The sequence below is a fragment of the Leptopilina heterotoma genome, unplaced genomic scaffold (genome assembly GCF_015476425.1).
Source record: "Leptopilina heterotoma isolate Lh14 unplaced genomic scaffold, ASM1547642v1 Lhet_120, whole genome shotgun sequence".
In the NCBI taxonomy this organism is placed as follows: Eukaryota; Metazoa; Arthropoda; class Insecta; order Hymenoptera; family Figitidae; genus Leptopilina; species Leptopilina heterotoma.
The window spans coordinates 1,011,066-1,033,167 of NW_025110838.1; the positions used below are offsets into that span (position 1 = coordinate 1,011,066).

General features: G+C 25.4%; 1 protein-coding gene across 6 annotated transcripts in view; it reads right to left on the reverse strand.

Moving 5' to 3' along the window:
• The window catches only part of LOC122510450 (protein tincar), a 91,441-nt gene that overhangs the window by 26,686 nt on the left and 42,653 nt on the right, over positions 1-22,102 (reverse strand). The gene's annotated exons all lie outside the window — the stretch shown is intronic.

Consider the following 22,102-nt stretch of genomic DNA (forward strand, 5'->3'; position numbering starts at 1 on the left):
TTGTCAAAAGCGTCGAATGCAGAAGATCGTGGTCCTTGCACCACTTGTAATCTCTCTTCATATAAACTCTCAGGCAATAGAGGAAAGGGGGGGGGGGGTAGGGATAGGGAAAGGTATTCACAAGTTTTATCATATTTGTATGTCTGTGACACGCTCGACTGCCTCCACGATTCAGACAAGTCTGACATGTAAATCAAAAGCACATTTCAAGTCGTGGAGAAACTTTGATTTCGACTCTCAACGAAATCCAATATCTGATGATGAAATAATCAACATACTCAGACAGGCGTGAATTAATTTATTCTCCAAGAGTTCTTCAAAATTCGATTGTGAACAAGAGTAGGAGAAGGAGGAGAAAGAAAAAGAAAGAGAGAGAAAAATATTTTTTCTAGTGGCAAATAGATATTTTTTTCCTTCGATTGACATAAAAGAGAAGAAACAGGAAATAGAAAAAACTTTCTCTACTTCCAAATAAATTCATATTTTTATTTGAAAAATTGTATTGAGTATGAAAAATTTGACAAAAAAATTTCTTATCCTGTAGAAAAACAATTTAATTATTAGGATTTATCACTCCTAACAAAAATTAAGTAGTAAAAATATTAACTATAAATTTTTCCCTAGTTGTTTAAAATAAACTTAGGATTATAGTTCATTTCAGAGATATTAATAAAAAAAAAGTTATTTCGAAAAAAGGGTAATAAAAAAAATTCTCCCGTAATTGAAATTTCGTGAAATTTCCCGGAAGATAGAGACGACGATTCAATTGTATGACGAAAACGAGTTGAAACTAGCATTTGCAGAATCTCGCGTTCCTATGATTGTGTGAGTGCGTCGCGTCGTGTAATATCACACACACATATAAACTGGGCGTCGAGAGAATGGACTAAATTGCGCAACGTCATGATTGCGAGCAGTTTAGTGAATTAAATTTGCGTTTTTCAGAGAGGGAAAAAGAGGGAGAGAGAGGCTGTTCTATACCTAACCGAGTAAATCATCGATAACGAGATTGCGAGCGAGAGATGAGCTGCTTTTCAACATACCTATGCTCGCATAATTTTCCCCAATATCACCCATTATCAAAATCCTTCTTCACTATATGTGTATAAATTTCGAAACATAATTTTATAAATAAAATATAATTTTTACATCAGTAGAAATTCTTCTTTTTTCTTCAGTAGAAAATTAGAAATTCTTTCTTTTTCTTCAGTAATAATACTTTACTTACTTACTTCAGTGATAATTACTAAAAATTTGAAATTGCCGTCAAATTAATTCTGTAAACTTCCGCCTAGGGGGCATGAAAATTCTCTCGCAAGTGAGATGGAGCAAACGAAGCTGTACAAGTAGTAGAGACTCTTTGAGATTATTTTCAGTGTAGTTCTAATTCCCTGGTGAAAAAAATTACCTTTCTAGTAATAATAATAATTATTTTATTATTTAAATAAATATAAAAAATATACAAAGGAAATAAAAAATACAGAAATATTGTAAAAACTTGAAGATTTTTTGAAAATTTTGATTTTGATGAATGAATTAATATATTAATTATATTAATATTAATTATATTTGCTTATATCATTATACTATATTATATGTAGTATAGTATATATATGTATAGTAAATATGTTCAAGGATTGCGTTCGTCAATTTTATGTAAAACTAATTACGAGTTAATTTGATTGGTGGGGGCAAACGCGTGCCTTGAATAGAGTGCTCTGTCTCTTCCCCAAGGCAGGCAGGTTGCAATCAAACCTGGAAAGCGAACAAAGTACAAACAAAATTAGCGGTTGACACTGAGAGAGAAAAATGGGCGAATGTTTTTTTGCCTTGTAAACCGTTTCTTCAGGTTGCACAACAAAAAAAAAAAGAAAAACAAAGTGAATGAAGACAAGCGGCTTGAAAAGTTTTATTAAGTTATTAATATTTTTTGTTTAAAAAAGTTTGTTTCGAATTTAAAAAGAAAATCGCCTTTTGCGAAAGAAGAAAGAATTTTTGTTTAATTAAAACATGAGTTTTTACATTCTTATCTTTATATTCTTATTTTTATTCTCTATTTATTTTATTCTTTATTTATTTTATTCTCTATTTATTTTATTCTCTATTTATTTTATTCTCTATTTATTTTATTTTTTATTTTATTATTCATTTACTTTATTCTTTATTTATTTTATTCTTTACTTATTTTATTCCTTTTTATTTACATTCTTTTCTTTATTGTATTATTTTTAAACGTCCACTGTTACATTGCTCCTTTTACTTCGTCTCGATTGCGAGAGAATTTTCACGCCCCCTAGGCGAAAGTTTACAGAATTAAATTGGCGCGAATTTCGAAAATAGAAAGCGGACTAAATTTATTTTTTCCTATTTGCACTTAACTTTGATAAATTATTTCCAGATTTCTATGGAAAAAGAAAGAGATGATTACGATGAAAATAAATTGTTGAAAAATCAGTTTAATAAGAAAGGTAAACGCTTCGGTGTTAGAGGCGGAAGTGGCGAAAATTCATTGATCCCGGTTTTGTTTACTTCTCTCCAGTTTCTGTTTCTAAGTTAGTTACCCTCCCCCAGGATACGAGAGTCGATCTTACTTTTCTTAACGGATCAAAGCAGTTTTCTGATTCAATTACGCCTCTCAAACATGTAGCGAATTTTTGACAGGGGAAAAAAATTAAAAATTTAATTACTAATTAGTAAATTAATAACAGTATAGTTAATTAACAACTTAATTAACAATTTACTAATTGTAATAAAAAAAAATTTTTAATAAATTAATAATAAAATTTATTATGCACAAAATGGGTATATTTCCTATTTCTTAATCATAGTTTTTGAACAATTTTCTAATATTTTTTTATAAAAAAAGGAGAAAAATTTGCATATAATTTAGATCAGTCAAACGAAATTTGTTATAAAAAAATCATATAAAAAACAAAATTTATTTGTTAATATTTTTTAAAAATTTTTAAATTTTAATTATTATTTTATTATTTAAGTCATAAATATTTTCGATTTGTCAAACAATATTTAAAAAAAAGTATAAACAAAAACTAACTTCAAACTGCGGACAGAATGAATGAAAGAATACGAAGATTAAAATATAGTTAATTAATTAATAACCAAAAATTAATTAAAAAAATTGAAAAGAGTGAATTCCCGAGTAAAAAGGACCTTGACCATGGTGATAATTGTTTTTTCGCACCCTGAAAATGGAATGTAGATGTGGAAATGTTATATATAGATAGAAATGATACGAGACGAGTGAGAGGTGGTGCTGTAGAGGAAACACCTGGCCGATCAATACCTGAAGCCAGGATAAAGCCAGGACACGAAGTTACCCAGTATTATCCCACCCACCTTTCTCTCTCTCTCTCTCTCTCTCTCTCTTCGTCTCTCTCTCCTGAAAACCTTTATCTCATACTGCGCAAGGATATCGAACAATCAGGTAAATCGTACGTACCATTGCGCCGATGTGGCCAATTCGAGAATGCAATTGCTGAGAAAATACGACCACCGCATTATCCGCGACGATAAACCTAGTCACGTTGTGCAATACACGCTTTACTTGTTTCCACTTATTCATCTTTTTTTCATCTCTTCCTTTTTGAATCAAAATTTTGAGAAATACAATTTTTTTTTTAATTTCGAGCCGATAATTGGAATTACTAGGCAATGCCCCATTTCAGCCTGATTAGAATCTGGTGTATGAAAAAGAGGTAAAATTAAAAATAAATCAGTGTTGCCAATTACTGGGACGACTAGTCAAAGCCCTATTTTAGCCCGATTAGAATGAGATCCAAAAGGAAGTTAAAGTGAAAATAATAAGTAAAAATATTGAAGTTAATAATTGGGACTGCTAGTCAACGCCCTATTTTAGCCCCATTTGAATCAGGACCGAATGGAAATTAAACTAAAAATAAATAAAAATACTGTAAACAATAATTGTTTCTACTAGTCACAGCCCCAATTTAGCCAGATTAGAATCAGACCCAAAGGAAAATAAAAGAAAAAAAATAGAAATATTATAACCGAAAGAGAAATAATAAATAAAAATACTGTATACTAGTCTTTACTGGTCAACACCCCATTTTAGCCCGATTAATTTAGAACCGAATGAAAATTAATGAAACTAAAAATAATAAATAAAAATATTGCAACTAATAATTAACACCACTATATTTAACGTCCCATTTTAAATTTATTTTTTTTTTTTTTTGAATGAGGATCGAAAGATAATTAATTAAACTGAAAATAATAAAGAAACAGCAATTTTGTAGCCAATAATTGAAACTACTAGTCAGAGCCATATTATATCCCGATTAGAATCATGCCCGAAGAAAATTAAATTTATTTATTTATTTAAAATAAATAAATATTTTTATTTTTAAATTGAAAATAAAAAAAGTAAAAATATTCGAATTTTTTGCCACAGAGTAAAACTGATCTGACCAGGGGCAAAAAGTTCCCAAAAAGGGTCGAAACAGGGCGCAAGACGGGCATTTTTTCTAGACACCAAAAATCCAGCTTTACTTTTAAACCTTTTTTCTCTCACGTAAATCTCTTCTTCCCACACTCTCCTCTGTCAAATTCCTCACAGTCGCAAATTTTTTTTTTCCTTTCTGAAAAGTAACTTTTACCACGAACCAGAGTGGAAAAAAGGTGAAAACTTGACCAAAGGAAAATTAAGTTCCCTCTCGTCTTCCTTAGTACGAAGATGGTAAAAAAACTAATATTGAATATTTTTTTGTAAAGAATTTTTAAGTATAAAAATACAAGAAACAAAAAAAGTTGAAATAAACCATGATGTTTGATTTCAATTTTTTTTGTTTTTTTTTTGTTATATACAAAATAAAAACCAATGACGTAGTCAGGGAAATTTAAAAAGTTTTTCAAAACCAACGAGATGCGATTTTATACATTTACGATGCTGTGGGAAGGTATATATCTAGAATCTAAATGCTTAAATATTTATGAGTTGTGCAAAAGAGTGAAAAAAATCTCCCTCTCGTCGATGCTGAGACGCTTATCGTTTTCTTCAAATGCTTTACCCAAGATCGCTATGTATTTATATGATTTCAATCTCAAATATCGTTCAATTGATTAAATATTAAGTTTGCTCGCGATCTTCTTTTTATATCCTACCTTATTTTTGTTTATATTTTATAGTTTTTCTATAAAAACAAATTTCCAGTCAAAAACGAATTTTCAACAAGTTTTTCAAATAAAAAGTGGTTTTCATTCAAAACTATTATTTTTAGAAAAAATAAAGAAAAAAAGAATAAAAAGAAAAAAAAATTAATAATAAAAAAAATATTTGATAACAAATTGAAATTTTCATCTATTCTCTGCAATAAGATTTTGTTAGAGAAATTTTTATTTTGATAAATATTTATAGTAAATTAATAAAAAATAGACAAATAAAAAACATAATTTAATATTTAATAAATAAATTTCATTAATAATAATAAGGCCCTTATAGGGCCTTTTTTTGACCTGTAGGTCAAATATAGGTCAAATTTGACCTACATTTTTACGTGATGTAACGGCCCCTTGAAGGGGGGACCTTAAAAAATCCTGACTCAACGGCTGCGAAATTTTTTTATATAATAGGAAGTGATGATTAATTATTAATAATAATATTAATTCTATTTGTTTAAATACATAATATATTAATTATATATTTTATTAAATATATAATTTCCTCAAATAATCATAAAAATATTTATTAAAAATTCTCAAAGGTATTTTTTTATTCGATAATCGAGAATCACTAGATTCTAGAATCCCTTTACAGTTATACCTAAAGGAAATTACTAATGTAATTAAAAGTTTCTTGTGCTGTAAATTGCGTCTGGTATAAAATTTGATTGAAATGAATTAAAAAAGAAGGGGGTAGATATTCAATATAAATAAAAATAGCATCTTCAAATTAATTTGTTCAATGAAATGGAAGAAAGAAAGAAAAGTATTCTTTAATTTGCTATAAGTCTTTCTTCTTCTTCTTCTTTTTTTGAAGAAAATAACCCCCTTGAAGTTTGAGAATCTTAAATTCAATTTGAAATGAATGGCATCGATATGCTGCCCTTTGCCTCTCCCTCTTTTCTTTTATCCAAAAAGAGTGATGGAATTTACGATTGGGGTTACGTCTCATTAAGTGCTACTTCCTCGCTTCGTTAAAGTTTTTCAAACAGGCAAAGGCAAATTAAATATTTAATGGAAGCCAAGAGAAGAGTGCACTCTATCGAAACAAAAGGTTCGATCTTAAAGAGATTTCCCATCCTTTTATCCTCTTAAAGGGTAATAGAGAATTCCCTATACCCCATTAATATGAAATGCAGAATTTTCTTTTTCGTTTTTCATTCATTATACTTTTATATTAGTATTTATTATTTAATTTCTTACTTTGTTCCTGTATTTTAATGCGGTGAATTTCTATTGCACTATTTTTCATTTATTTCTGTGCTGTACGTTTTATATTTTTATAGTAGAGACGATTTTTGTCACTACAGTAGAAAATGAAAAACAACTTTGTTAGGGCTAAAATAAAAAAAAATTTATTAGTACAAAATTTTTTCATCTTGTAAAAGAATCGTAATTTAGAATTTTTTCTTTCGGAATTTTGAAAATTTTTTTCAGTTTTCGGATTTGATTTATCGTATTTGCCCATAAATCAATAACAATATTGTGCTTTTTTCAAAGTCTAATCTCCATGCACGACAAACACATGAATTAATTACTATCACGCTATTATTTATCGCTTCTCTTCCCTTTCGTTCATTTTAATTCATTTCCCTTTAACCATTACATTCTTGCTTCAAAGTGTGAAATGATATATATTCTCGATGTGAGTAATTTTCATTTATCACTCGATATTATAAAAAAAATTTCACAAAAAATCAGTAATTAGTGAAAAACTCTTTTTCATTTTCTGATTAAAGTGAATTCTTATAAATCTGCACAAAACTTAGCGCAACAATGTTTTTTTGATTTTTAATTTGTTTTATACTAGTGACTATTTTTTTTTTTGCTAGTCTTGTCTGAGCGGAATTATTTTTTACTACTTAAAAAGAAGAAAAAGAGGAGAATTAAATTAATAGGTAAAATAACTTTTTACACGAGAATTAAAAAAAATAACTATTCAAAGTTATTTAGTACTAATTTTCTAAACTTTTTGAAATTATATCCTTGTCTGACTAAACTTGATATTTACTACTTATTAACAAGGAAATAAAAGAGAATTTTCTAAATAGTTTTTGTTTTCTCGAAATAAATAATATTTCTGTCTGACTGAGAATAGTTTTTACCACTAAAGTCCAAAATTGATTGAAATTGAAAACTCGTCTGACTAAAATGGATTTTTACTTTTGTTTAATAAGAAAACGAAGACTACTATATAAAAAGGGTAAAATTTTATTAAAATTAAAGCATTGTCTGACTAAAATTAATTTTTCTACTTATTAACAAAAAAAAAGAAAATAAGAATTTAAGAATATATAAAGCACGTGAAAATAACATCTTGTTTTTCTGGTTAATATAGAGAATATTATTCCAACATATAAGGAAAATAATTCAGTCTGAATAATTACTATTTTCAAGGACGAACTTGAATTAATTTCTAATTTTTTATCACATTAGAGTTAATTAAATTCTATTTTCTCAAACAATTAGAATTTCTCTATTACTGGTTTGATGTTGTCGCATGCTTAACATATGCAGTGGATAATTCACTAAAATGAGACCAGTAATTATTATAATAAGGACGTTACAATTTCGGAGAGCCACTGGTTTAAAATAGATGCACCAACTTGGTCCAGCAAATATCATTCGCAGCATCCCATTAACACTGGTCGTAATTACAATAAAGTAGTGTATGTGTGTATTTGCATATGTACATATATATATTCAAACTAGACAAAATGTTCTTGTGAAGAAACATGACCTTCTATATATACACACGACTCTCTCACTCTCTCTCTCTCTCTCTTTTGCTCTTTTCTCTCTATGTGATATACGCATGTTAATTCGGCAGCAAGAAAATTCCCGCTGCAACAAAACGCATTAGCTCAAAATGCGCAATTTGCGTCAATTTAATTACACACAATGTTACTGTGCAAAATTTCTCTCCTGTCCAACGTTTCATGAAATTACTCAAACTCTTAGGCAAATAAGGTTAATATGATTATCGCACTTGCAGTCATGGAATTTTGCTAATTATTTGCATTTCTATGTACATTTAGTTTAAAATTTTTAAATAATAATTAATTCACCTCCAAGTAACTTTCAGTTTTATTTCGCTTTTCTCCGTTTTTATCTTTTGTTTCTTTAAAATTTGCTTTAAAATATTCACTATCTAAAAAATAAGAAGTTTTTATTTAAGTCTCGTTTACTAATAATTTTGATATTTATTTCTTTTTTCTGCTATTCACAATGTTGAGTTTTTGCATTTTCAGTGGTATAAATCAATTTTAATCAGACCAATGTTTTAAATTTTTTGACTCATTAAGTAGTGAAAGAGCCTTTTAATTCTGAATAAATAAAGAAAAATTTACAAGAAATTGGAAATAATCTAAACGAAAAATATTTTCCTTATTTTATATTATTTAATTTTTATTTTTCCAGTAGTGTAAATAAATATTTTTAAATATTTAAATAAGTTGATAAATATTTTTGATTTTTATTTGAATAAATAATAAAAGGCATTTTTATTCAGAATTAAATAAATTTAGAAGAAATTCGAAAAAAAACAAAAAATTAAAAATATTATAACTAAAAAATAGTTTTAATACTTTTTTTTATTTTTTTATTTTTTCAGTAGTATAAATTAATTTTAGTCATACCAAAAGTTTTAATTTACGTTTCAATTATGGTTAAAACACATTTTTATAGTAGAAATTAACAATATTGTAAAAAGAAATTTGAAAAGGTTTCACTAGAAAATTACTTTTTCTGCCTGAAATTATTAGATTTTTAATCTTTCAGTAGTATAAATTAATTTTACCCAGACAAATATTTTGTATTTTTATTTGAATAAATAGTAAAAAGCATTTTTATTAAGAAGTAATAAATTTAGAAGAAATTTGAATAGTCTTCCTAAAAGTTATTTTAACTGTCAGTAGTATAAGTCAATTTTAGTCAGACCCGTATTTTGAACTTTCGTTAAACAATCGATAAATAATATTTTAATTTAAAATTAACTTTAGAATACTTAACTTAACTTTACAATAAAATTAACTTTACAATTAAAAAAAAGTATTTGGAATACAAAATATTTTTAATGCAATATACTCTTTAATTTTTTAACTTTTACTTCTCCAGTAGTATAAATTTATTTTAGTCAGACCTATGATTTAAAATTTTATTTGAAAAATTAGCGAAAAAGATTTATTATTCAATATAGAAAAATTGAAAATATTTAGACTAAAAAATAGTTTCACTATTTTATATTATTTCTTTTTTTCCTTTTTCAGAAGTAGACATTAATTTTAGTCAAATACTATTTTAATTCTCATTTTAATTACTCTAAGTACACATTTTTATATTAATTTTGGAGTTTTATAACAAAATTGTAAATAGTTTGAATAACAAATTACTTCTACTGGCTGATATTATTGGATTTTTAATTTTTCAGTAGTAAAATTAATTTTTAGTCAGACGAATATTTTGTATTTTTATTTGAATAAGTAAAAAAGAAAGAAAGAAATATTAAGAAAAATTTTTTATAAAGAAATATTTGTTAAGAAGTAATAAATTAAGACTAAATATAAATATTCTGACTAAAAATAAGTTTCACTACTTTTTTAATTGTTACTTTTTCAGTATAGTATAAATTAATTTTAGTCAACCCCAACTTAATTAAATATATATATATATATATATATATATATATATATATATATATATATATTTTAATTCACTTTTAAATTAGTCTAAAAACACATATTTAGTCAAAATTAACAATTTTCCAAAAAATTGATAATAGTTTGATTTAAAAATTAGTTCTACTGTCTCATATTATTAATTTTTTAATTTTTCAGTAGTATAAATCGATTTTAGTCAGACGAATGTTTTGTCTCTTCATTTTAATAACTAGTAGAAGAGAATTTTATTCAGAATCAAAAAATTTACAAGAAATTATCATAGTCTGACTAAAAAATATTTTTATTGACTTATATTACTGAATTTTGCATTTTTCAGTAGTATAAATAAATTTTAGTCAGACAAATGTTTTGAATTTTTATTTAAATGACAAGTGAAGAAGATTTTCATGCAATTTTCGAAAAATTTACAAACAATTACATATTTTCTGATGAAAAGAATGTTTACTAATTTTTGTTTGTTTAATTTTTACTTTACCAGTAGAATAATAGTATTTATGTCATATCCAATTTTTGATTTCTTGATTAAATTACTCTAAAAAAGACATTTCAGTAGTAATCACCAATTTTACACAAAAAAAAATTCGAATACTCTGACTATTACTCTATCAGAAAATTAACCGAAAAACATTTTTTTTCGAAAATCCTGACATATTGTCAAAACTTTATACTATGTATTGGTAAATGATAAACACAAAAAAAAAATGAAGAGTAAATCTTATGGGGCAAAAAAAGATTTTTATAACAGGCGAGATACGATATTTACTCTTCCAACCTGGAAATGAGAGTCGGATCAAAGTGCGCAGAGCAGATATTTGCAATTCCGTCCACGAAGAACCATTTCGTCGTTTACGAGCTAGCTTTTCATTTCCCAGATATAACGAAACTTTGTGTAGTTTCTCGTCGTAACACTATAACAGAGATTCTTTTTCTCTCTCTCTCTCTCTCTCTTTCTCCTTTACTGAGTTTTTCTCTATTAAAAAAGTATATCATATAGAAATTTTCTCTATCTTTTTTTTAACTATATATATATATATACAAAAACTTTTCATTTCTTAACGATAACTATATATATATATAGTTATTATTGCGAAACGAAAAGTTTCTAAGGGGTTGAAAGTTCTCTTCTCTCTCAGGACATACAATTCAATTTTCCAACGTTCGCTTCACTCCTATATAGGAATCGGGTCTCGGTACAATTTATGAAACATACGTATATATATATGTATTGAGATAACTAAACCTCAAGTGGAAATCGACATTTTAATTGGTCTCGGGAATAAATGCAATTATTGCATATTCCTTCCTTTATATTATAGATATATAGATGGGAAACTTATGATTTAATCTCAATTTTCTAGAAATTGTCACGATTCTCATTAAAAACAATTTTCAAGTTTGACTTTGAGTTTGTGTCGAGAATGTAAATTTCAGAAAATGAAATAATATTGTATTAATAAGAAAAAATTTCAAAAGACAATCAGTCTTGTGATTTATTCTCATTAAACAAAATGAGTATTTATTTCCACACTCAGACGAATATTTTATGTTTACATTATTTATTTCTTAATTATTAACAATTATTACAGTAATAAATAATAAAATACCTAGTAATTAGTAGTAAAAACCAGTATGAGTCAGACAGAAAAACTTTTTTTTCTTGGAAAAGTAAAATATTCATAAAATCATAATTCTAGTAGGGAAAGAATTTTTTTTATTGGACCAAAAATTTGAAGTTCATCTACTTTTGGTTTAAGTAGTATAGTATTGACGTAGTCAGACAAAATGTTAAAAATATCAGTAGTAAAGGTCAATATAAATCAGACAGACGAATTAATTTCTTAACGTTAATCAGTGATAAATTTCAATATTAATCAGACAAACATTTTAAATTCTTTGAAACAATCAGTAGTAAAGGTCAATTTAAATCAGACAAATATATTCAATTCTTTAAATTAATCAGTAGTATAGGTCAATATTAATTAGACAACCATTTTAAATGCTTTAAATTAATCAGTAGTAAAGGTCAATATTAATTACACAATCATTTTAAATTCTTTAAATTAATCAGTAGTAGAGGTCAATATTAATCAGACAAACATTTTATAATTTCTGAAATTATGACACTAGTAGTAAAAGCCACTTGTAGTAAGATATAAATAATCAGAAAAATAAATGTCAGTATTCATATAATTTCTTGTCACACTTATCATTACAATGAGATTTGACCAAGTTAAATTGAATTTGTGGAAAATCGATCATTCCATCGTCAGTTCTGGGGCATTAATACGTATATGAAGCAGATTCGATCTATGAATCGACTGTACTACAAATTTTGGAATAATAATTGAATTATCAAACGTTCACGATGAGCGAGATATGACAGACCACAATCAAGTGAAATTTCCACTCGGGACAAGTAACGTTGGTTGATAAATGCAAAATCAATTAAATTAAAATCATCTGGAGTTTATAACCCATTTTCAAAATGAACTCAGTTTCGAAAAGAAGGAAAAAATGTAAGAAATATAAAAAAAACTAATTTATTATTTTTTTTTACTAGTAAATTTATTATTACTGTTATCAGTTAAATAGAAAAAAAATTAAGATAAACTAATCTACTGAGAAGTTTAATTTTTATTTTCATTTAATTGCTTTTTAATTGCTTTTTTAAATAAAATTATCAATTTTAAAAATAATAGAACTTAAAATTTTTTATTTAAAATTTTTGTTGAAAGCACTAAAAAAATTCAATTTTGGAGAAATTATAATTAATTGCAGAAATTCAATTATTTCCAAAAGTAATAAAATTCTTCTCATAAAATTCAATTATATTCGAAAATTAAAAAAAAATTCTCGCTAAAATCTCAACTATTTTTATAAATAACAAAATTCTTCCCCAAAGTTCAATTATTTTCAAAAATGTCAATAAAATTCTTGTCCTCATTTTAATTATTTTCAAGAATTTGTCTCATTTCAATGATTTTCAAGAACTATACTATTTTACTAAAATTTCCCAAAAAGAATTTAATTATTTAAACAAAAAATTTTAATAAAATTGTACGCAAACATTTAATTATTTTCATAAATAATAAAACTTTTACAGGAATTCAATTATTTACAAATTTTGTATAAATTTCTTCGCAATAATTCAATTATTTTTATATAAAATAATTAAAAATTCCAAAAAATAATAATTGAATTGAAAGGAAGACAATAATTTTAAAGAAGTTACAGTAAGAATATTTTTATAATATGAAATAATGATTTTATCCCTCGGTCATCTTTAATTATTATAAAACATTAAAAAATCTATTGCTCCGAGTCGAAGACTCGATATCTTCATGTTTTATAATAAATTCTCTTTATTTTCTTAAAATTTAAAAAGTTTCAATTTCATTTTCAATTAAAATTATTGACAAATTGAATTTATAAACATTTTTTTCGTTTATTTTTAAAAAACTTTGAAATTTATTAAAGCAATTGTAATTAAAAAATAGAAGTGATGCAAATTGTTTCCTTCTGAAATTTTAGAATTTGCTACAAAAATATTAAGAAAGGTTATAAAAAAATCATATAAAAAAAGCAAAATTTTTTGGTTAATAATTTTTTTTTAAATTTTTAATTTTTTAATTTCAAATATCATTTTATTATAAGTCATATGAATATTTTCGATTTGTGAATTATTCTAACAAATATTATTTTTGAATCAAAGCAGTAGATATTTTCTATATATTTGGATTAAGCTTACAAAATAATTTCAATTAAACAAATTCATTTAAAATTATTTTGTTATTTAAATTAAGTATAATGTTTTCTCAGTGTAATATATTTAATTTCTACTTTTTATTTATTAGGTAAATTTACTATATCATTACGTTTTGCGCTCTTGTTTTAGTAAATTTGACTAATAAATAGTAATTTCTACTTATTTATTAGATAAATTTACTAATTCATGACTTTTTCCTCTTAAATTAGTAAATTAGATTAATAAATAGTAATTTCTACTAATTTATTAGGTGAATTTACTAAATTAAATGCAAAAACTCAGTCATAATACAAATTAGTAAAAAATTTTACAAATTGAAATTTAGAGTATTTATTTATAATAAAGCAAAAGGAAAATAATAAAATAAAGTAAAAAAATTAAATAAAATACAAAAAAAAAACATGTGGAAAAAATACGAAAAGGAAAAATTGTTTGAAAGGAAAAAAGCCACACACACAGACAAAGAATAAAGGATCAATTGCAGAGTGAGAAAAATTTTTCGTTACTCTCCCCCCCCCCCCCTTCCACTTCTCTTTTAAATCGAAGCTACTCAACGAAGCGAGATTGCGCGCGACAAACCGGGAATTCCGGTTGGCGTTTAACAGTTTCTACGTGGCTTATTGCGAAACAATAGTGTAGCGATTCCCCTTGTGACGGCCGCACACACATTTTCCTCGCTTTAGAGAGACTGAGTGTGAAAGGGGAATGCACCCCTTTTATATATATATATATAGCTATAATGTTGAGCTGCATGAAAACGATGCACACATAGCAATCCCGGAAAATAGCCATAGACACCAAATTATGTTGTGTTCTGCTATTCCTTGCTGTTCACTGTTATTTCTATGTTTATACCCCACTCTAACAGGGTTAGGGAAAAAAAATTTCTCCTGGACTCAAACAATGCCCACTCACAGATAATAGCCTCCGTTACTACAGCAGACAAAATTACGATTATCTTTACCAATAAAGAGTCACTTCAATGTGACTGTAAAAGTTCATTTCTTTCATTTTTCTCCCTCCAGCCTCTTTCTATCTTTTTCTCTCGCTTTCTCTCTCTCTCGTTGTTTCTCTCGAGTGGCACTTTTTAAAAACGTCAGGTGCCAAGCCATTTTTAACCACTTCAATGGAGAAATACACTTTAAAGCCACATTTCATGTTCTTTCACAATATTTTTATGTTAAAAAATGTTCGCCTGCTTTTTTCAAGTGGAAAGAAATTTTTGCAAATGTTATTTATAGGATAAATTTTCATCCGGTTCCTTTTTTAATCGAATTTAATTTTTCTCTGTATTTAAATATTTTTTCTAGGTAAAAAGTGTAATTTAAATTTTTTTCCTGGGTGAAAAATATATTTTATTATTTTGCCTGGGTGAAAAGTGTATTTAGATATTTCCCCTTGGAGAAAATAATATTAAAATAATTTTTCTGGGTGAAAAAGAAGACTTTAAATATTTTTCCTGAGTGAAAAATATATTTAATTATTTTTCCTGGGTGAAAAGTATATATTTAAATATTTTTTCTGGGTAAAAAGTATATATTTAAATATTTTTCCTGGGTAAAAAGTGTAATTTAAATTTTTTTCCTGGGTGAAAAATATATTTTATTATTTTTCCTGGGTGAAAAGTGTATTTAGATATTTCCCCTTGGTGAAAATAATATTAAATTATTTTTTCTGGGTAAAAAAGAAGTATTTTTATATTTTTTCTGAGTGAAAAATATATTTAATTATTTTTTCTGGGTGAAAAATATATTTAATTATTTTTCCTGGGTGAAAAATATATTTATTTTTCTTGGGTGAAAAGTATATTTAAATATTTTTCCTGGGTGAAAAATCCATCTAAATGTATTTCCTGGGTGAAAAGTATATTTATTTTTTTACGGGTGAAAAATATATTTATTTTTTCTGTGCGAAAAATATGTTTATTTTTCTTTAGGTGAAAAATCTATTTAAATTTATTTCCTGGGTGAAAAAAGTTACAAAAACCCCAAAGAAAAGCAAAAAAAGGAAGAAACCCCCACCCTAAAAAATCAAAACACAAATGAAACAAAAGGTACCAAAAAAATAATAAATAAATAACAAAAAACATTATAAGAGGGAGATTATAAGCGTATTAAAGTTCCTCTTGTTTAGAATGTGATTTAAAGTATGTCGTTTCAACTTCTCAGAGACACTTTTTTTTCTATTCACTGACTCAAGTTGCCTCTCAACGCCTCAGAAAGATGAGCAAAAGTTGTAAATTACTTTTTATATATACTTGTAGCACACTGACAGCGTGAAAATTACTATTGAAATTATTTTCCCCTTTGCCCTCGTGCATAAACATGAAAAAAATACACTCCCACATATTAACGTCTAGTAGACTCTCAAGGGTACTTTAAAGGTTGCCTGCCTTCAGAAGAGATTAGTTTAATGACACTCCTTACGATTTTTACAAAGAAAAATATTCTCCAAGAAAAATAGTTCCTTTAATTTTTGAATTTCGTCAAATTTTTCCTCATAGTTTGTAATTTTCTTTCGCTATTTACCGAAGAGACGTAAAAAGTTCTTTTCTTTCTTAGAAGGTAGAAGGAAAGTTACAATTTTTTTAATTTTACAAGACTTTATTTTGTAATTAATTTATATTTAAAAAGAAAAATTTTAAAAATTGAATTACATTAAATTGAATTTATTTGAAATTAATTAAAAATTTTAATTTATTTAAACTTTGTTTGTAATTATTTAAAATTTATTTGTAAATTAAATTTATTTAAACTTTATTTAAATTTTAAAATTTATTTACAATTTATTTAAAAATTAAAATTAGTCATTACCGTTTATATATTAAATTTTTTTAGTAGAATTGCAACTGTTGTACAAACGGGAATGTCCGGTTTAAATAAATAAATAAAATAATAAATGAAACTTATTCAGTCAATAATAATTAAAATTAGATTTAAGAAATAAATAGTTGAATAAAATGAAAAAAAATAAAGAAAAATATAAAAATATGTTAGTTAAAAAAATCTTAATCTACGGGAAATATTTATGGAAAGTAAGTCGAGCTGATCCGTATGTTTTTTTATAATTTCTGCTAGAAATTGATGAGGAGGAAAGTTTGAAAATTGAGTGCAAACAAGAAAAGTCTAACGCCTCTTTTTAAAGTCAACAAACACCAAGTTTGCAAATTTTAAAGTAGCCTCTATATATATTTAAAACAGGAAACAAAGTTTCTTCCAATATTTCTCGAATCAGGAAGATTAATGATGAGCAAAGTTATATATATATTCTTAAAAAGCTAATATTCCTTTTTTCCTTTCTATTTTCTTTTTTTTTCTTTCCTTTTTTTTATCTACAATTTTTTTCCTTTTTTCCTTTTCTTCCCTCCCACCCTTTTTTCTCCCACTGAAAAAAAAGTAATCGTACAGATTTCAATGTCAATTTTCTTTCAACCTGAGAAAGGGAAAATTCGCAAAAAAGAAAATAAATCTCGACTGTCCTAAATCCGATTTTTATTTGTGCAATAAAATTGACTTGCTTTCCATTAGAGTTATTGGCTGCTCGCGAAGAATTTGGAGGCCTTACTATTCTCATTCCAAATCGACTATCTAACAAATTAGCTTCCTTCCCTTCGATTCGCTACAAAAAGAAAAAAAAATACACCGAAGAATAATGCACCTGGGAAAAACAAATGTCCCAAGGAGTGGTGGATTTTAATTAAAAAAACACATAAAAACAGTCAATTTTTTACACGACTTTTAATAGACGTATTTCTACCAGTAAATTAGTAACAAAAATAAAAGAAATAAAAATAAAACATAACAAAAGTAAGAATAAAAATTATAAAAAATAATTAAGAATAAAAATAAAAAATAATGCAAATAAAAATAATGAAAATAATAAAAAACAAAAAAAAAATAAAATCGAAATAAGAATTTTTTAAAAAAATAGTAAAAATAAATAAAAATAAGAAACAGAAAATAAATAAAAATAATAAACGTAAATCACATCCAAAAGTAGAATAAAAAAAATCCTTTCTTTAAATTATTTAACTGTTTAACCTAACGAAATATTTATCGAAAATTGATTGAAATAATTAAATAATATTTTTAATAAAAAATTAAATACCTTGCAACTCTAATTAATTTAAAATATAAAAAATTCTTTTTCTTGAATAATTTACAAAAATTAGCAGCTAAGAATAAAACTTTATCATTACATCAAACGAGTGGCGGAAATTTATACAATATATATTTTGTTTTATATGAAAAGTTATTTTATATATGCAGCAAATGAAATGTTCAGTTACTGTTTTAGTTTTAGACAGTTTGATAACTCGTCATTACTGAAAACGTGTTACGCGGTAGCACATTGGAGAGTCTAATTGTGTTGTTCGAACATCCCAAAGTTAAACTACTGGAACATGAAGTTGGAGTGAGATAATGAAATCTATTACAAGCTTCCGTGTTTATGTTGGTGCTTATGCCAGCTTACAATGTGCAACTGTGCATATGTAAATTTTATGATCCACATTTATCTCAAAGTTTAATTTTCGCATTCCGAAGCACGTTCAAAAAATCGTAAAACGAAAACAAAAACATTTCTTAAAGTAAAAATTTCTTCTTAAATTAAAATTATAGTTTACTGCGTTAATCAGTAGTAAAGGTCAATATTAGTCAGACAAACGATTTAATTTCATGAAATTATGATATTAGTAGTAAAAACCAAACACGGTCAGGCAGAATAATTTTTTTTCTGGGAATGATACAATATTCACAAAATTATAATTCTAGTAGGGAAAGAATTTTTTAAACAAAAAAAAAATCTGCTTTATGTTTTTTTAAGTAGTTAAAGTCATGTTCAGTCAGACAACGAATTAATGCCTGTAAATATAAAATTTAGTAGTCAAAACCACTCTTAGTAGGACAGAAAATTTATGCTTTTTCATGAAAAAAAAAAATATTTGATTTCCTCAATTAATCAGTAGTAAAAGTCTATTTTAGTCAGACAATGTTTGAATGTCCATATTTTTTAATTTACTAGTAAAAACTTCTCTCTGTTGAAAAGAATAATTATTTATGTTTGAAGAAAAATTTATTTTTTCATGTAAATTAGTACTAACAATCAATTTCAGTTAGACAAGAATTAATTTTAATCATTTTTGTTCATTAGTGGCAAAAACCCGTCTTAGTCAGACAGAAAAAATTTTTTTATTTACAGAAAAAATAAAATGGTTCGAAAAATCGTAATTATAGTTTCTTTTGCTTGCTTATCAGTAGTACAAATTTATTTTAGTCAGACAAGGATTTAATTTGAATATACACTGTTTATGAGTAGTAAAAACACGATTTCGTCAGACAAAAAATTTTTTATAGAAGAGATAAAATATAATTAAAAAATTGGAGTTGTCATTTCTTTTGCTTGTTAATCGGTAGTAAAAATCAATTTTAATCAGTTAAGTGTTTCAATTTTAATAAATTTTGTTCATTAGTAGTAAAAACCAGTATCAGTCATAGACAAAAAAACCTCTTTTATTTCCAGGAACGGTTAAGTATGTATAAGACCATAATTCTAGTTTCGTTTTCTTGTTAATCACTAGTAAAAGTCGATTTTAGTCAGCCAAGAGTTTAATTTTAATAAATTGTGTTTATTAATAGTAAAAAACAGTCTCAGTCAGACAGAAAAACCTATTTTATTTCCAGGAAAGGTTAAGTATTTATAAAATCATAGTTTTAGTTTCGTTTTCTTGATAATCAGTAGTAAAAGTCAATTTTAGTCAGCCAAGAGTTTAATTTAAATAAATTGTGTTTATTAGTAGTAATAATCAGTCTCAGTCAGACAAAAAAAAATTGTTTTTATTTTACGGAGCTGTAAATTACGCAAAAATTATGATTTTAGTTGTAAAATACATTTTAAGTTTTTAATCGGACGAAAGGTTAAAAATTCACCTACTTTTGCTGCAAGTAGTAAATTATGGATATAGTCAGACAAAATTTTGATAATTTATAATTTTAAGTAGAATTTTAAAAAATTAAAAATTTGCATTGCAGTCATTTGCAAAATTGTAAATATTTATTTTAGACCATTTTTATTTGCCTTGTTAAAATACAACAAAAGGTCAGGAAAAGAACAATAAAAACTGATTTCAACTATTTTGAATTGTCTTTTTCAAAAAGTCTTGCCAATTATATTAATTTTTTCCCATGTTGTTTTGTAAAATTCAATTTCTGCTTTGATTAACCCTCGAGTTAGTGAAATTTATTAACGTTCATTCTATCGAAAAATACGATTGTCAACGTCTGGTTCCATCCAGCAGTGATTTTTCACATATTTTTTTGGTTCTCTTTTTTTTTTGTTTTGTTGTTCAATTGTTGTAACATCACCATAGAGAAATGAATTTTATTGACAAAAAAAAAAGAAATAACATTTGTTTGTACGTGCATTGAGTTTTGTTTCTCACTCTCTCTCTCTCTCTCTCTTTCCATGTTTCACTCTTGGTCTTTACACAATTCTAATAGAAAACGAAAACCGAATCTCGATTCAAGTTGAATCGATAGCACGGTTTATGCGCTGACAATGCAACTGGATGCTGCGGTGAAGCATCGTTGCAGAAAATAACGGCCCACCAACAGGGATAAATTTACTGTTCCTCCCTATTTCGATATACACATGACGTACCCTCCCCTCCTTACTCTCTTCGCCCCTTAATTGCTGCTATTAAATCCTCGACGACAAGTAACTAAAATTATACTATAAAATAATTTTTTCTACAGAAAAAGTAAACAAAATATTTAAGCAAAATTAAAATATTAATATTAATATTTCAATTTATATTTTGCAAATTTAAAAAGAGAATTCGTATTTCATTTTTCAATTAGAAAATTTTTCTGAACTACAGTTTCTAAAGTTTAAAGTTTTAATAAACGATAATATCTGTGTCTTATTCTAAAAATTATTTTTTGTATTAAAAAAAAAATCTTACAACTAAATATAAATATTTAATTTACATTATTTCTAAGTTAAATCAATTTATATCATTTTTGTAAGTAATTTTTGAAAATATTGATCTAAAAACAAATTTCGTTTATTTAAACGTTTAAAACTTTAAAGAGATTTTAATTTTATTTTATAATAAAGATTTATTATTTAAAAATTTTAAATTCATAAATCATAAATTTAAAAATTATAGATTATGTAATATAAAAATAAATTTTTTAAACGTTTCCAACGAATAAAAAGACTCAAATTTATTTAAAATGAGATGATAGAAAAAATTTGATTAGAGTAAATTAAAAAAAAAAATTGTGGAGGAATAATGCTAAAAACTAGAGAGAAAATATTCCATTATATAGATAAAAAAAAGTAGAGAATCACTCGAAGAGCTTTTTCAGTTATTGAAGTGAACAAATTGAATGTCTTCCAATATTTTTACTTCAATGAGAATTTCATTCCAGGGGATTTAATTCCTAATTTGTATTTGTATGGATTCTTTCGTGAATTTGACGACAGATCTCGATATTAGGTCCTACATTAATCTTCCCGGATTACGAGACCAAAACCTACTTTAATTTTCAGTGGTTGTCATTTTTTATTTTCATACAATATAATTTAAAATACAATTATAATTTGTTTTCATTTTTTCCGTATTAAATTTATTAGACTTAGATGGCATTTTTAAAATTACTTTTTACTTTCTTTATTTGTTCATTATTCTACTGAATTTATATTTTATTGATTTCTCTTTTTGTTTAATTTTTATTATTATTATTTTTAAAATTAAAATCATTAAATTTAAAAATTAAAGTTATAAACCAAAATTTTGAGAAAAAATAACTGTAGGGTAAAATAAAGAATTTTAAAGAAAATAAAATTTGTGAAATAAAAAATAAATAAAATAAAAAAATAAGAAATAAAATAAAAAGCTTCGAATAAAATAAAAATTATTATAACAAACCAAAAATTATTTTTAAAAGTTTAGTAAATAAGGAAAAAAAAAAGTTTTATTTAATTATCTATATAGAAAATTTAATTCCCTCTTCAAGTAGAATTTTATCTTATGAATAAAATTCGTAACCCAATTTACTTACTCTCAATTATAATCGTACTCTAATTAAATGTTAATTTACTTTTTAATAAAGCGAGCGCAATGTTTAGTGGAAATTAAAAAAAAAATCCAAACCAACTGAAAAAAAAATAATTTAAAGTTACACGTTTTCATTAGTACAAAACTAGGGTATTTTTATTTCAAAAGCGTATTTCGTGAACATTTTTATTCCACGAAATTTTTTTGTTCAAAAAAAAAACCTTTTCTTTAGTAATAAAGGTGTAAAGTAGACTATATGTAGGGAATATGTAATTAAAAAAAGGAAATGAACTAATTTTCTTTAAAAAAAAAATAAAATTTTTCCTCCCAAGTCCTGACCGGAATTAAGGACTCGTGGAATGCGTTTTAGCAAATTGGAGAACCTCTGTATGAGTC